Raw genomic sequence first — 16555 nt, forward strand, 5'->3', positions numbered from 1 at the left:
TATTTCACACATACAATACGTTGAGTTGACACCATGAGCATGCATGATGTACAGGACTGAGTGAGCGCTGCAAAACATGTTTGTCTACTGATGCTGTATCTTGAACCGTCATCTGCGTTTAACTCACTCACCGCCAAAGAATTCCGGTACACTCACCACCTGGAGTGCCAAGTGTTTTATGTGGTATTCACCTAGCAATAATACTTGGATTGGCTACAAAATGAAGTCGCCCTTGGTGCTCTAGAATGTTGACAATTTGGCGCAAACAACGCTTAGGTTGTGGGTTATATTTCTGCTGGGACCATACATACTGAAAAAAGTATGCACTCACTGCAATGTAAGTCGCTTTGGATAAAAGCGGTAGCTAAATTGCATATATTATTATATATTAGTCTCATTTCCCAATATTTCTCGTGATTACGTAGTACCATTAGCCAATTTATCCATCTCCTCTGCCAAAGTCCTGATATCAGTCAGGGCATAGTAAACACCTACAGGAGCTACAACAGAGAGAAGAAAATGTTGAATACCTGTAGTGTGAGACAGTTTGAATATTACATCAGTCTTAAGTAAACGTCTAGTGTACTGTCCTCCTTCAAGTGTATCTAACCAAAATTAGACAGCCACAAACAGAAAATAAATTAGGCAGCCCAAAAATTAGACAGTCACGCAAACACAAAATAAATATAACATTGAGTGCTAAAAACAACGCATTAAATGCAGAGCAGAATAATTAGTGCTATTGACAATTGTCGTTGCTAGTATTGCGTCTTTCTTGTGCCATTTCCCTAGATTCACATGACCGTACCTGTTTTCAATTAGTGGCATTTTGGTTAATAAAATGGAGAGCACGCTCCGAAGTTAGCTCTGGCTTCAGTCTCCGTTATTAAAACCCAACACCTATCACAGAGTTAGAGTAGTAACATACGGTCAAAAAAACATTGCTAATTATGTGAAACACCAAATTTCCTGATTCATGGCTCATTCTGAGAATTGGAATCATATACCAGCTATATACTAACTATGTATAACTTTGGTTTGTAGTCTCACTGAGGTCCAGCTCTCCACCAAGGGCACTGCAGAGGGACACAGCACGCCTCACCGCCCCCCTCTCACCTCCCACAGGGACCAGGTACAGGAGCTGCAGGAGGAGGGCTTTGCTGGAGCTGAGGGGAGACAGAGGAGGGAGCGTACATTGTACAATGAGAAATCCTCCTCCCTCCTCCTCATCAGAGATCAGTGTGTCTGTCCTTACCCCAGACGGACTGTGTCTAAGTGGGATGAGCTCTGTGCTGTGTCCCTCTGCTCCTATGCTGACAGGTCCACAAAGGAGGAGCAGGAAAAATCCAGCCTGTGCTGCAGAGCCCTGAGCTGCTCTGCTGCTGCCCCCTGCTGGATGTGTGAGGCAGTGCAGCAGTGGAGGAACCTCAGCAGCAGCCTCCTGTCAACACTGCAGCAAGGGATACAGGGTCAGCTGTACCTGGTGGAAGACCTCGTTGATGAAGATGTTGTTGTCCCGCCAGCCGGACAGCGTGCTGCTGTTGGAGTGGCTCTTCTCTGGCTCGGCAGGCCCGTTGGGCTCCCCCTCCTCTCCAGTCCTTCTCCTTCCCCTGGAGAATTGCACAACTTTTTTTTATAGATTGGTGTTACAAATTCTTTAGCTGAGTAGTTTTACTGAGTTAATACCTATGTCTGATCTAAATTTCATGTGAATGGCTGCAATGGAAATATGTTGAATTAAACATTTGTTGATGTGTTGAATACTTATTTTCCCGCACTGTATATACACACTCACTGAGCACGTTATTAGGAACACTATACTATACTCGGTAGGGCCTCCCTTTGCTCTGAAAACAGCCTCAATTCTTTGTGGCATTGATTCCACAAGATGTTTATAACATTTCTTTGACATTCTGGTCCATGATGACATGATTGCATCACGCGATTGCTGTAGATTTTTCAGGTGCACTTTCAAGCTGTGAATCTCCCGTTCTACCACATCCCAAAGGTGTTCTATTTGATTCAGATCTGGTGGCTGGGAAGGCCACTGAAGAACACAGAACTCATTGTTATGTTTCTGAAACCAGTTTGAGATGACTTTTGCTTTGCGACATGGTGCATTATCATGCTGGAAGTAGCCATTAGAAGATGGGTAAATTGTGGCCATGAAGGCATGCACATGGTCAGCAACAATACTCAAATAGGCTGCGGCATTCAAGCAATATGATTGATTGGTATTAACAGGCCCAGAGTGCCAAATAAACATTCCCCACACCATTACACCACCTCCACCATGAGAATGTGTACAGGTGTTCCTAATAAAGTGTTTGTTGAGTGTATATAATATATATATATATATATATATATTTGTATTTATTATACTACAGCATGTATTATACTTCATCACTTTCATATTTATTTGTGTCTCTGTGTGTGGTTTACATATGTATGTATATATAGTGTGTGATTTTCTCGAATTGTAGGACATCAGCACTTATTACCGTCTACCTTTTTCTAAAATGTTTGTTAATATATCACAACACTTACGCATGGCCACTTTATTATGGGGGTTTTACGTCCTGTTATCTCTAATTGTCTTATCACTATGCGTATTACTAATTTATTACATGTCCCCAGCATTTTCTTTTTATCTTAAAATTGTTATTATCTATTTATATAGGCAGGCCTATATTTGCACTTTCGCCCACGTAGCACTTCATCTCCTAAAGACCATTTGGGAAGACGTGATATCTGCACCCTGAGATCTAAGTGTCATTTCGATGAGGTCTGTAGCAGAGGCCATAGAGCACAGCAAACAAATAATCATGTGTTTAAATATCCTTGTCGTTTTGAAAAATGACCATTGTCACCTGCACAGGAATGCCATGCGGCCAACATTGAAGAAATGTGCTTCTCGAATCTATCATTAACGACTGTTTCCACACGCTTTTTTCATTGCATTGCCATATTATCAGTTGGTCATTGATGCGTCACGAATAACGACAATGCGTCGAAAATTAAAGAAATGTAAACATGAATTATGTTATTACTGTCGAAGCATCGAAAAGCTGTATGCGCAAAGGCGTCTCACAGTGGCTTGCCTGAAAAAAAAAGAAAAAAGGAATTTGTAGCGCCCCTTTGCTGGTCTGGGCAATTAATAGGGGTGGCTAACCTGAATTCTTTAAATAAAATGGTATCTCTAACTATTATTGTATTTTTACTTTGTCTGTTCACATTAACACAGTCCCACCAATTACATGTCTTTTGTTATTTTATTCAAATCAGTCTTCTTTCACTGATATTAAATCCCCAAAATAGATTGCATGAAATGAAATACAGTAACACAACGTGCACACACAAATATCCAAATGTAAATGGTAAACACTGTAAACCTCAATGAAAAGAAATAAAACCTATTCTAAAGCCGGCAATGATAACTACGACAACAATACCAAAGTCCAGTGCGTTGCAGGCCTGGCGTGTGTAGCTTGCGTGCGTTGTAGCTCACCTAAAATGGCGGCTCCTTCACTCTCACGAGCTAGACGACAAAAACCAAACTCCCAGTTCCTTAAGCCGGCAGCCTCGCGAAGCCCGGCAACCGGGGTAGTTCTCTCAAACGGCAGGAATCTTTGGTGCTACTGTCTCTCCCGGTGGCTATCGACGTTTTGAACTCCCGTGTTGGTCGAACACACAGCCCATAAGCCTCCGAAGAAAAACTAGCTCTCTCACTGTAGGCTAGGCTAAGCCAGGTGGTTGACCGTCGGAACGGTTACTCCTCTGCAGAGAAATTGTTCCAAAACAGGTCATACGCCGAACGTAATAACTTATAAGATGCACGGGTTGTGCACTCGCATTATTACCTTGTTCTAAACACAGAAATAAGTGGGCTACCTATTTCCACAATATTAACCAGCACAGCAGCATATTCCATGCGTTCTCTTCGTTCGCCATCCCGAATCTAACTTCTCCTTCTCATCCACCTGACACCTGACCTTCATCTCACTTTTTCATTGGCTCATGAAAATAAACAAAATGCACAAACTTTACATTTGAATCTTTTCTCATAGAAATCAAAAATAAATTCCTTTACAATATTGCCAGCATTGTGAACACAGTATTTAAGAAAACAAAATACATTTTACATCAGGTAAATAATTCAATACATGAACTTAACCCATGAAACTCTATTCAATATCAAACATAGTAATAGTTTTACCCTTTTTAAGTCCTATGTATTCTATTAATGAACTTATTCTATTTATACTATTTATTAGTTCCTATTTATTAATCAAAGAACTTTTAATAGTTAGGCCTAATTTTCCATAGGGCTACAAATTGGAGACACGTGCTTACAGGGGCGTCGAACCGGCGGCTCCCCTTGATGGAGCAAAGTTGTTACATTGACAAAGACAAGCTCCGCGCTCATGGGCAATTTATAGGGGGCAACTGTGCTGCGAGTATCTAAGCAGTCGTATTGACTGGATGAAATGCAATGTTTCAAACAGATCTGATGAATTCACCTGCTTTGAAAAAGTGTGCGTCAGGGAGTGCTTTTGACACGAAGCAAAAATCTACAGTCAAGCGTCCTTCAGCAGACAGCCTTGTGTTCTTTAGTCATGAGACTTGTCAAAACGGCAGAAAAAAATGGTCACAAACGAAATATTGTTTCTACACTTAAAATGAACAAAGAAAAAATGAGCTAGCCTGATATAACTCATGTTCATGACGATGCAAATGTAAAGAGATTTCGAACTGTTCTGTTGCACACGTTGTGACTCATTTTATTTTTCTACAAGAATCATTTACCATGACGGGAATCGAACCCGGGCCGCCCTGCGTTAAAAGGCAGATTCCTATCCGCTAGACCAAGACGTGATATGTGCACCCTAAGATATCTAAGTGTCACTTCGATGAGGTCTGTAGCCGAGGCCATAGAGCATACCAAACAAATAATCAGGTGTTTAAATATCCTTGTCGTTTTGAAAAATGACCATTGTCACCTGCACAGGAATGCCATGCGGCCACCATTGAAGAAATGTGCTTCTCAAATCTGTCATTATAGTAAATTTAAAGACAAATACTAGCCTTAGTAATCCCACACCTAGGGGAAAAGGTCACAAGGACACCAGATGGTCCTGGAACATCTCAGAGGGGTGAGATCACTTAGGTGGGGGCTGACTAGGGGGTATGGATGCTTTGAAGTAGAGTGGTATACAGCTGTGTAAACATCATCAGGTGATCTGGGGACAGGATGGATGGGTGATAAACACAGTTGTAAACAGCCAAGACAAAAGGGCTTTAGAAAACAGCCTAGGTCAATTGATCTCTACAGTAGACTGATCGGCGCCAAGCCAAAGGGGGCGTAGCCCCGGCATGACGAAATGTAGTTCTTGAATATTATTGGTGTATGTAAACAGGAAGTAGACGTTTGTTGAATGAAGGGTGTTGACCTATGTGAAGTCTATAAAAAGACAGGTAACGGAAGTGAAAAGTGTGTTCAACTTTGCAAACCTGACCCGGCTTTGTTCTCTGTGAATAAAGTCTCTGAATGAATCAACAGCTCTGGTTAACGGTATGTTATTTCAAAATACCATGATTTAAATTCCACTACATCATTAACAACTGTTTTCCACACGCTTTTTTCATTGCATTGCCAGATAATCAATTGGTCATTGATGCGTCACGAATAACGACAATGCGTCAAAAATTAAAGAAATGTAAACATGAATTATGTCATTACTGTCTAAGCATCACAAAGCTGTATGCGTAAAGGCGTCAGGAAGACATTCTCGAGACTGCACCTGTAGTGTGTTCACTGTATGTCCACAGGAGTGTAAAGAGGATCAGGCTGCCCTGATGATGGAGGCAGCAGGACCGGCAGCTTTCGCAGCCTACACCCCACTCCCACAGAGGACATCAAGACGGGCCAGGCACACGAGAGAGAGGGCCAGAATGGCTAAAGAAAGAAAGGAAGAGAAGGAGGGTTGGAGGAGGGAGATGGAGGAGAGAGCGGAAGAGGTGGAGGGAGCCCAAAACCTTCTGCATAAGGTGAAGGAGCACACCGATGCAGAGAAGGAGAGGCTGAAGGAGGAGAGAGAGAGGGTGGACAAGGACAGAGAAATGGTGGACAAGGACAGAGAAATGGTGGAGAGGAAGAGGAAGATAGTCAACCATCTTAAAGATAATATGGAGAGGAAGAGGAAAGTGTTGGATAGAGACACTGAGAAAGTGAATGAATGCAATGCAATACTCAGTCGCATTCAAAAGACGCAGGAAAATAACAAAAAGGATTTGGAGGAGAGGATTGTCCAGTTGGAAATAAAGGCGAAAGAGGTGGAGGAGGTGGAGAAAGTGACAAAGGAGATGGAGGAGACTTTCCAGAGGGAGATGGAAAAAACAAGAAATGAGATGAAGAGGAGAGAGAAGGAGGTGGAGGAGAGAGAGAGGGTGGTGCAGGAGAGAGAGAAGGAGGTAAAGAAGAGCGAAGAGAGATTAAAGATGAGTGAGAAGGAGACCGAAACAATGGAGGTGATGAAGAGAAGGGTAGAAGAGGTCGACAGAGAGATGGAGAGAATCCTAGAGGAGAAAGAAATGGAGGTGAAACAAGTGAAAGAGAGGATGGAGGTGATGAAATGGGCAGAGGAGGAGAGAGAAAAAGACAGGAATGAGAAGAAGAAAGAAAAGGATATTGAATGGATGAGAAAGGAGTTGGAGGCGATGAAGAGAGTAGAGGAGGTGGAGAGAGAGAAGGAGAAAATCCTGGAGGAGAAAGAATGCGACGTTAAACGTGTGAGAGAAGAGATGGATGTGATGATAAAGAATATGGTGGAAAGGAGGGAGAGGGAAGTGAAAGAGGAGATGAGGATGAAGACAGAGATGGAGAGAGAGAGGGAGAAGATTGAAAAGGAGAAAGAAAAGGTTATTGAATGGATGAGAAAGGAGATGGAGGCGGGTATGAAGAGAGAAGAAGAGATGGAGAGAAAGATGGAGAGAATCCTGGAGGAGAAAGAAAGGGAGGTGAAACAAGTGAAAGAGAGGATGGAGGTGATGAAATGGGCAGAGGAGGAGAGAGAGAGAAACAGGAGTGAGAAGGAGAAAGAAAAGGATTTTGAATGGATGAGAAAGGAGTTGGAGGCGATGAAGAGAGTAGAGGAGGCCGAGAAAGAGATGGAGAGAATCCTGGAGGAGAAAGAAATGGAGGTGAAACAAGTGAAAGAGAGGATGGAGGTGATGAAATGGGCAGAGGAGGAGAGACAGAGAAACAGGAATGAACAGGAGAAAGAAAAGGATATTGAATGGATGAAAAAGGAGTTGGAGGCAATGAAGAGAGTAGAAGTGGTCGAGAAAGAGATGGAGAAAATCCTGAAGGAGAAAGAAGATGACGTTAAACGCATGAGAGAAGAGATGGATGGGATGATAAATAATATGGTGGAAAGGAGGGAGAGGGAAGTGAAAGAGTTGATGACAAAGATTACAGAAGATGTCATGAAGAGGATGGACAGAAATGGAGAGAGAGAAGGAGAAGACTGAAAAGAAAAGAGTAATGGCGGCGAACCTGGAGTTTGCCAGAGAGAGCATGGAGAGGGCTTTCCATAAAGGGAAACAAAATACAGGTATGCCCTCCATTATCTGCTTACAGTGCATTCTAAGGATGATCCTTTTGGCTTCTCAAATCACCTCAAAATAATTTAGATTTTATCTATACAAATGATAAGAAAATTTTTCTCTTTCAGATATTTCAACACAGAGACAATTCTGGAAATCCACAACTATCCCGAACTTACTACCACAATAACTACCCTGCATACTACCACTATAACTACACTTGCCATTTCAATTCTCTTTCATAAAAGTCATATTCAAAGGCAAACTGTGTGTCATGTTTGAAATGCTGTATTTTACAAGTTGCATAGCTGTAAACTATGTTGAGTGATGATGAGTTTAGGAAGAAAAGGTATGTAAAAAAATGAATACTCCTGCACACACGATTGTTACCTCTGCTTATTTATTGTGTCGACGTTTCGGTTTATGACCTTTATCAAAACATTTTTATCTGTGAGGTCTGTATTCCTAACACCACAAAAAGACAAAGTGGTGGTGTTTGTGTTTTTTACATTTACAAGTTGAGGAAGAAAAAACATGGCACATGTATGCACATGGGTTAGATTAGAAACAATCTGGGTAAACCTTAATTTGAAGAGGTATGCATGAGGTCTGTTATGTTTTTCTCTATATCCCATAATATTGATTACAATGATCAACATATTTGTACCCTGAAAAGAACCCAAACTGAACAAGTTCCCCATTATAAGTACCTGGGCATTTAGATAGATGATACACTTTTAAAATACATGTTGAAAAAGTGATCAAGAGTTTGCGAGTTAGACTTGTACTTGTTTTGTAAAGAAATGTCTTGCTTCACCTTTGATAATAGGAGGAAGATTGTCTTGGCAACGCTCCTCCCTGTCCGTGATTATGGTGACACAATTTAAAATCACACGACAGCCTCAATTCTTAAACCACTAGACCCGATTTATCACTTCATTTATCAGTTCATTTGTAGGCATGTTTTCTGTACCCACCATTGTCTTTTGTATCAGTCTGTGGGTTGGGATTCTTTGACGTTGAGAAGGGCTTATCATTGGATTTCATCTGTATATAAAGCAGTTCTTTTAAAACTCCCATTTTACCTCACATCATTGCTTTTATGGCGACTTAGTGGCGATCAAACTTGCAGCTTGTTACTATTTAATGTCCTTCAAGTGATTACAGAATTGAGAAGAACTTTTTAGCTGCTGTGCTCCTTAGATATGGAATGATCTTCAGGCTAGACTGAGGTTGGAGCACTTGGTCCCTTACACTTGTACCATCATCTGCTTTTTAGTGGACAATATATGCAATAAATACCTTTTTTACACAAACATCTTGAATCAGAATGGGTCAGCCCTAGCCTCTTACACAAACAGGGTCAGAGTCAATGGGTACAAAACTGGAGCAAACGTGTGTATACCAAGATACTGTACCTCGACTCCTTTCCATTCCAAAAGAAATGTGTGCTTCCCTTTCCCTTCACTGAAATGTTGTGGATGACATGTACATAAAGCTATACACTGGTGCAGGTGTGATGTTATGAGAGCTTTAGCATTTAGCATTTCCTGTGTCCAGGCGTTCTATTCACTTCTAATAGGACAAATGAAGGTACACTTGCCTCATAAGGCTCATTCTTGTTTCATTTGTCCTATTAGCTCCTACTGACCTCACTTTACACAGACACAGAGGAGGAGAGACTCAGACTCATTAGAAGTTTATTACTGGATCAGTTTACAAAACAAAGCAAAACAGCATGGAGCGTACAGTACAACAGAGCTTGGAGTACCAGACATGAACACACACCTCACATGCACACACACATCGGAGCTGTCACAGTGGTATACCTTGGATCACACACAGACACACACACACACACACACACAAACACTCACTCTCTCTCAGGGCTGCATGCGGATAGCTCCATCCAGTTTGTTGACCTCTCCATTGATCATGGGGTTCTCAACCAGTGATGTCACCAGGTGGGCAGGGTCTCCCAGGCGCGAGGGGAAGAGCACTTGGCAGGCCAGGAATGAACGCACCTTCTCAGGTTAACCCGCCAGGAGAGGAGTGGAGAACAGACCTAAGGAGAGGGAGAGAGAGGTTGTCTGATATGGAGAGGAAGGGGGGGGGGAGGAGTGTGTGAAAGAGTGCGTATGTATGTGTGTGTGTTTACTGACTGGGTGCGATGGTGACCACACGGATGTCCATGGGTGCCAGGTCTTGGGCGATGGGTAGAGTCATCCCAACAATACCCCCCTTAGAGGCTGAATACGCAGCCTGACCCACCTACAGAGAGAGAGAGTGAGAGTGAAGGAAGGGGCTGTTGAGACAGTGTTTGTGTGTGTGTGTGTGTGTGTGTGTGTGTGTATGTGTGTGTGTGTGTGTGTGTGTGTGTGTGTGTGTGTGTGTGTGCGTGCGTGCATGGTGCAATGGAGGTCTTGGCGATCTGTTGGTTCTTGCGTGTGATTGGCTGACGGTACTGCAGCATGTTGACCTCTTCCTCACTGCAGGGTCTACTACAGTTGGAGCAGTCAGAGAGCACAGCCTGGGCCCCTGCAACCAAACATACACCCTGGTTTGGACAAAGGATCCCAATGTCAAGATAATATTGCTGTAGGGAGGCTAGTCTATGACACAATACCATGTGGAAATGTCAATGATTTTCAAAAGATGAGTGGATAGTGGATAGTGGATAGTGGATAGTGCCTGGTGGGGTTGCAGACTTCAGGCAGATTGTTGACCTAATACGAAACATTATTACTTTATTTGGACATTATATGATACTTTTGAAGCCCTGAAATAGTGGGAGTATGTTTACAAATGTTTTTTTAAAAACCCATTGAATTAAAGTTGAGAATCTCTACTTTGACCCCATAATAATTGTTTGATTTCAAATCCAAGTGTAGAGCTAAAAGAACAGAAAATGCTTCCTCTTTCCAATACTTATGAAGAGCACTGTATTCATGTTAATCAGTTGCTTCATTACTGTAATATGTGATGTGTTTTGAACTAGTATTTTGAAATACTGTTTTTAGGAGCCAATGATATAAAACAAGTGCATACATGTAAAGAACATAACACATTTTTAGAGGAGTTAAAATATGTAAAATTCAGTATTACTCGAAAGAAAATATTTGCCCAAAAATATTTGCCCCATAGTCCTTCTTGAATCAATGGGTCTGCAAACTGTTAAAACCCGATAGGGATCAAACAAGGAGCAACTATTAGCAGGATGTTAAGATAAAGGCCGACAATAACATCACTGAGTTTTGCCCTCTGCGCAGGGATCCCCTTTCAATCATTCACTAGCCATGGCTTCAACTTCACCTCTCACATACTCTTTCGCCTGTGTTTCATGATCTGAAACACAGGTGTCATGACGGGATAAAATAATCACTTCAGCAGACGTGTCCGGGGTTACTCAGAAGAAGCGATTGAACCTGTAAAGATGGGTTACCTTCCGTACTTCTCCACCGAGACATGGACTCTCCTTGCCTTACTCATCTCTCTGATCGTAGTGTAAGAAGTTTTAATAAAAAATATGATTTGTTAGTTAGTTAGTTGTGATAATACATACAAATGATAGTATTGATAATTACAGTTATCTAACAGTTTCAATGATACCTATGACTTGATCGTTTTGCTTTTGTTTCAAGTCAGATTGTTGATTTATATTTGTTCTGACCAGGTATGGATACTGGCCATATGGAATATAAAAAAAACTAGGCATTCCTGGACCTAAACCCATCCCTTTCCTCGGGACGATAATGGGATATAAGAAGGTTTGTAGAGATTAAGCCCATAAACAACAACATTGTAGACTCATCCATGATGTGTGTTGTTGTGGTGAAAGCCATGGGAGCTGAATATGAATTGTTTTACCCAGAAAAATGGGCAATAAAGCTTTTGAACGAAAACGAAAAGAGAGGAGTGAGAGCCGGTCTGTAGTGGAAAAGGGCCATCATAGACTAAGCCACAGTTCAGGTTTATGACAAGCATTTATGAACTGGCTATTTTTTTGTTTTGTTTTTTTGTTCCCAGGGTGGTTTCACCAATTTTGACACAGAGAGCTTCCAGAAATATGGGAAACTGTGGGGGTGAGTCTGCTAAACTGATCCTGGTTATTGTTAACTATGATGGATATATATATCTCTCAGTGTCTACAGTATACACTCTTAAACCAGGCGGACACCGTGCGATTTTCACAAACACAGACGATCCAACCGACGAAATGGTCTCATACACCAAGACAAATGATCTGTCTTCATGCAAGTACACTGCCCAAGCAACAATTTCATGCTTCCACATTAATAATTTGAATCTGTTATTGAGCGATTTAAGTTTTAAGCTTTTAAGTATTCTGTAGTATGGTCCCAAACACAACTTGTGCGTTGCCAATGTTTGACAACATCCTGGATTCTCATTGGTTGAGGCTCCTATATTGCCTCTGAGCACGTCTCAAACTGCATGAATAAAGAGGAGCCACGACATGTCAGAATTCAAATCGGAAGTGATTGTGTCTTCCCTCCATGTCATTGAAAGGGCAAAAATGTAATTAAAAAAATAAAGAAAAAAAGGGTTCTAAAAGGATTCTTTGGTTGAATAACTCTTATGGGTTCCATTTGCAGTGCCCTGCGTAAGTAATGGGACAAGCATTTTTTCTTCTTTTGCATTATGTAAATGTCCAAATTAAGCACTCATGTTCAGTATTTGGTCCCCAATCCTTTGTATGCAAAAGTGCAAAAGTCTGTGACCCATTGACCCAACCAGACGCTGGGTATCTTCTCTGGTAATGCTCTGCCAGACCTATATTGCAGCGATTGTTGTTTGTTTTTTTAGGATGTTTTGCCCTCCTCTTCAGCAAATTAAATGCATGTTCTATAGGATTCTATAGGATTCTCTTTTTGGCCCTGAATAATTTCCTAGTTGCTATGGCAGTATGTTTTGGGTCATTGTCCTGCTGTATGGTGAAATGCCGTCCAATGAGTTTGGAGCAATTAACTTGTACTTGGACTGACAAGATGTTTCTGAACACTTCTGAATTCATCCTCATCAAAGGAGACAAGTGAGCCAGTTACAGTGGAAGCCATACATGCCCAAGCCATAACACCCCCTCCCCCATATTTCACAGATGATGTGGGATGCTGTGGATATTGGGCAGTTCCTTTTTTTCTCCACACTTTACACTTGCCATCACTCTGGTACATGTTTTTCCAGAACTCTGCAGGCTCTTTTAGGTACTTTTTAGCAAACCGTAACCTGGCCAGCCTGTTTTTGTGGCTAAGTAGTGGTTTGTAGCCTCTGTAGTTCTGCTGGTGAAGTCTTCTGCGGATGGTAGTCTCTGACTCATTGACGCCTACCTCCTGGAGAGTGTTCCTAATCTATGGGGCAGTTTTTTTTATTTTTATTTTTTTATTATGGTGAGCATTTTTTGGTTATCCACTGGAAGTCTTCCTTACCATTTGCGATTTCTTAGCTCACCAGTGCTTTCTTTCCTTTTAATGAAGTTCCAAACTGTTGATTTTGGTAGGTTTAAGGTTTTGGCTATGTTTCATTTTTTTCTGATATTTCAGCATCATAATGGCTTCCCTGACTTTCAATAACATCTCTTTGGTCCTCATGTTGACAAGACACCAATAGCAGACTGCACAAATTATGTGATGGAACACACCTGACGAACACACCTGTCAAGCCAATTGTCCCATCACTTTAGTGTAGCCTGAAATAGGGGGATTATGCATAAAAATGTTGTGATTTCTGAATGATAAACCAATATGTACATTATATAAAAAATAAAAATCTCTACGTTTTTATTTCAAATCCAAACAGAAGAAAAAATGCTTCACTGTCCCATTACTTTCGCACGGTACTGTATAACCTTCTGTGGAAAAGGGTTCTACATGGAACCCAAAAGGTTTCTTCAAAGGGAGAGTGGAAGAAGAACCCTTTTTGGTTCTAGGTAGCACTTTTTTTCTAAGAGTGCAGGATCTGTGATGGGTCTGTCTGTCTCTATCTACGGTATATTCGCTTGAATGCCACAGCCTATTTGAGTATTGTTGCTGACCATGTGCATCCCTTCATGGCCACAATTGACCCATCTTCTAATGGCTACTTCCAGCATGATAATGCACCATGTCACAAAGCAAAAGTTGTCTTAAACTGGTTTCATGAACATGACAATGAGTTCAGTGTTCTTCAGTGGCCTTCCCAGGATCTGAATCCAATAGAACACCTTTGGGATGTGGTAGAACGGGAGATTCACATCTTGAAAGTGAACCTGAAAAATCTGCAGGAATTGAGTGATGCAATCATGTCATCATGGACCAGAATCTCAAAGGAATGTTTCCAACATCTTGTGGAATCAATGCCACGAAGAATTGAGGCTATCTTTGTTTTTGCTGGTCTGTAGGATCTATGATGGCCGTCAGCCCATCCTGTGTATCATGGACACAGCCATGATCAAAACCATCCTCATCAAGGAATGCAACTCCCTTTTCACTAACAGGAGGGTATTACGCTGAATTGAAGTTGTTGTATGGGGAAAAAAACATAAGGACTCCTTAAATAGATAATATCATTGTTATTATAGCATTATTAATAGTAGGTTAATCTTGCAGTATATAATTATTATTATTTTTCTAGAATATCTATCTCAACGGGCCTCTGTATGACGCCGTGTTTATCGCTGAGGATGATGCATGGAGACGGATCCGCAGTGTCCTGTCTCCCTCCTTCACCAGTGGGCGGATCAAAGAGGTACAGTCCCATCTCTCCTCTCCTTCTTTCATTCATTCCTTTATACAACACAAATAAATGAATGACTAACAACTCTGATGCGCGCGCGTGTGTGTGTGTGTGTGTGTGTGTGTGTGTGTGTGTGTGTGTGTGTGTGTGTGTGTGTGTGAGAGTGTGTGTGTGATTTGTACTATGTGTATAGTGTGTATTCATTGTTGTTTGTTGTTGTGTGAAGCAGCAACTTTAATTAATTAATCCAAGACAAATTTTCATCCGGGACAATAAAGTATATTTGATCTTATCTTCGATAAGTTCAGTGGTCAGATGACAGAGTATAGAATAATAGTTCATCTTTGGAGTCACTTATTCTTTGACTATATACATAATGTATCCTGTATGGATGTATATTCTCAGGTTATATAAACATTAAAATAATTCCTGTTTCAAACATGATATTAATATATGTTTTGCACATATTAATCCACGTATCAATCATGATATTTTTCCATGTATCCTTCCCAACTCAGATGCTCAGGATCATGAAGCAGCACTCTGGTAACTTGGTCAGCAATCTGAAGAAGACGGCTGATAACGATGAGCCCATTGAACTAAAGGAGTGAGTATTTATCTCCGAGACGATAAGGTGAATTTGTAATTTCAGTGAACTCCCCCTTTAATTTTGTGGTTGTGGTTCTGGTAGTCAGAGATTGTGTGGTTGTGTTCCAGGTTCTTTGGACCATACAGTATGGATGTGGTCGTCAGTACTTCATTCAGTGTCGACATCGACTCCCTCCACAACCCCTCCGACCCCTTTGTGACCAACATCAAGAAAATGCTCAAGTTTGACATCTTCAGCCCACTGTTCCTCACAGTCGGTACAACTGCCCCCATATAGCTTTCAGTCATTTTGTGTTTAATAAATGAAGCTATCGATTTCATTGATTAGACTGACATAAACCACACTGCCAATGGTTTGCGCTCTACTCATTTGACAAACACATGGGCCCTGTCCAGAACCAACCTCTAGTTCTGAAGCACAGAAGCTAGTTTATATTATCGAACTCACGGTCCCTTGGGAAGACCGGGTTGACGAGGCTTATGAACGAAAGAAAGCTAAATATGCAGAATTAGCGGCAGACGCGACACAGCGTGGGTGGACCGCTTTTGTTCGCCCAGTGGAAATTGGTTGTCGAGGATTTGTGGCCAAGACAACCTATGCACTGCTAACGGAGCTGGGTATTCGCGGACGAGAATTGAAACTGGCGATAAAGAATATGTCGGTAGCAGCGGAGAGCGCTAGCCAGTGGCTGTGGCTGAGGCGGAAGATCAGTAGCTGGGGTTCCCGTTAAAGGTAAGATGCAACAGCGACTTGACTAGAGCATGAGGTAGCATAGCTTGGCATTGTTTGGCTATATTAATGAGAAGGCATCGTGTCATATTGTGGTGGTGAGGGGTTTTGTACTGCCATTGTTTGGCTATATTTATGAGAGGATATCGTGTCATAGTGTGGTGGGGGGGGTTAGTACTGCTAGCCAGTGTAGGCTAGCCATGAAGTTGCACGGACACAAACATTCCCCCACAACATAAATAAAGGGCACACTCACCCCTCCTTTCCCTAATCCGGGACCGTATCCACCCGGGGGCTTCCCCACCTCTAACCCTTCCCTCTACCCTAAATTAGGGTTTGAATCCCTGCATCTACACTTATATAAAGACATAAACATAAACACATGCACACACTATTTAGGCCCCCACATACACCGTTCCCTTACCTTACAGAAAACATTTACCCTAGATAGGGCATCACACACACACACTGATGGGGTGGGTAGGCTGATAGGTTGGTTGTAGGGTTTAAGTTAAAGATAGTATTGAGGTAGTGGTGTTGAGGGGGGTGTTTCCAGGACGCTGGACTACACAGTTAAGCCTTCTCGAGGTGTCGTGGGCCTAACTTAACGAAACACCGGTGACAGAAGGTGCCCACTTGATAACCCCAATGACATGCTGCTTACCTCAGTTGGCTAGAGTAGGTAACCGGTGAATGGTACCACCTGAGGAATGACTCCGTAGACCTATGACGGCGTAGCCTGATGTTTGCTATGGTGTTGCATCGAATGGTGGATATATCACTCGCTTTGTTGGTTTGATTTGGCCTTCTACATCTGTTTTACCTTGGATCATGGCACAAGGGATTATAACATCTTGTCCTGTGTATTAATAAATGCTAAAG

General features: G+C 41.8%; 1 pseudogene across 1 annotated transcript in view; it reads left to right on the plus strand.

The window, feature by feature from the left end:
• LOC310824108 (cytochrome P450 3A27-like) overlaps positions 1–16555 on the plus strand; it is a 194952-nt pseudogene that overhangs the window by 150276 nt on the left and 28121 nt on the right. The window contains exons 2-6 of the transcript in view: positions 11632–11687; positions 14000–14099; positions 14233–14346; positions 14853–14941; positions 15052–15193. The product of the transcript in view is annotated as a cytochrome P450 3A27-like (transcript). The remainder of the gene's footprint in view (positions 1–11631; positions 11688–13999; positions 14100–14232; positions 14347–14852; positions 14942–15051; positions 15194–16555) is intronic.

Source organism: Argentina silus (assembly GCF_951799395.1).
Source record: "Argentina silus genome assembly, chromosome: Y".
Lineage (NCBI taxonomy): Eukaryota > Metazoa > Chordata > Actinopteri > Argentiniformes > Argentinidae > Argentina > Argentina silus.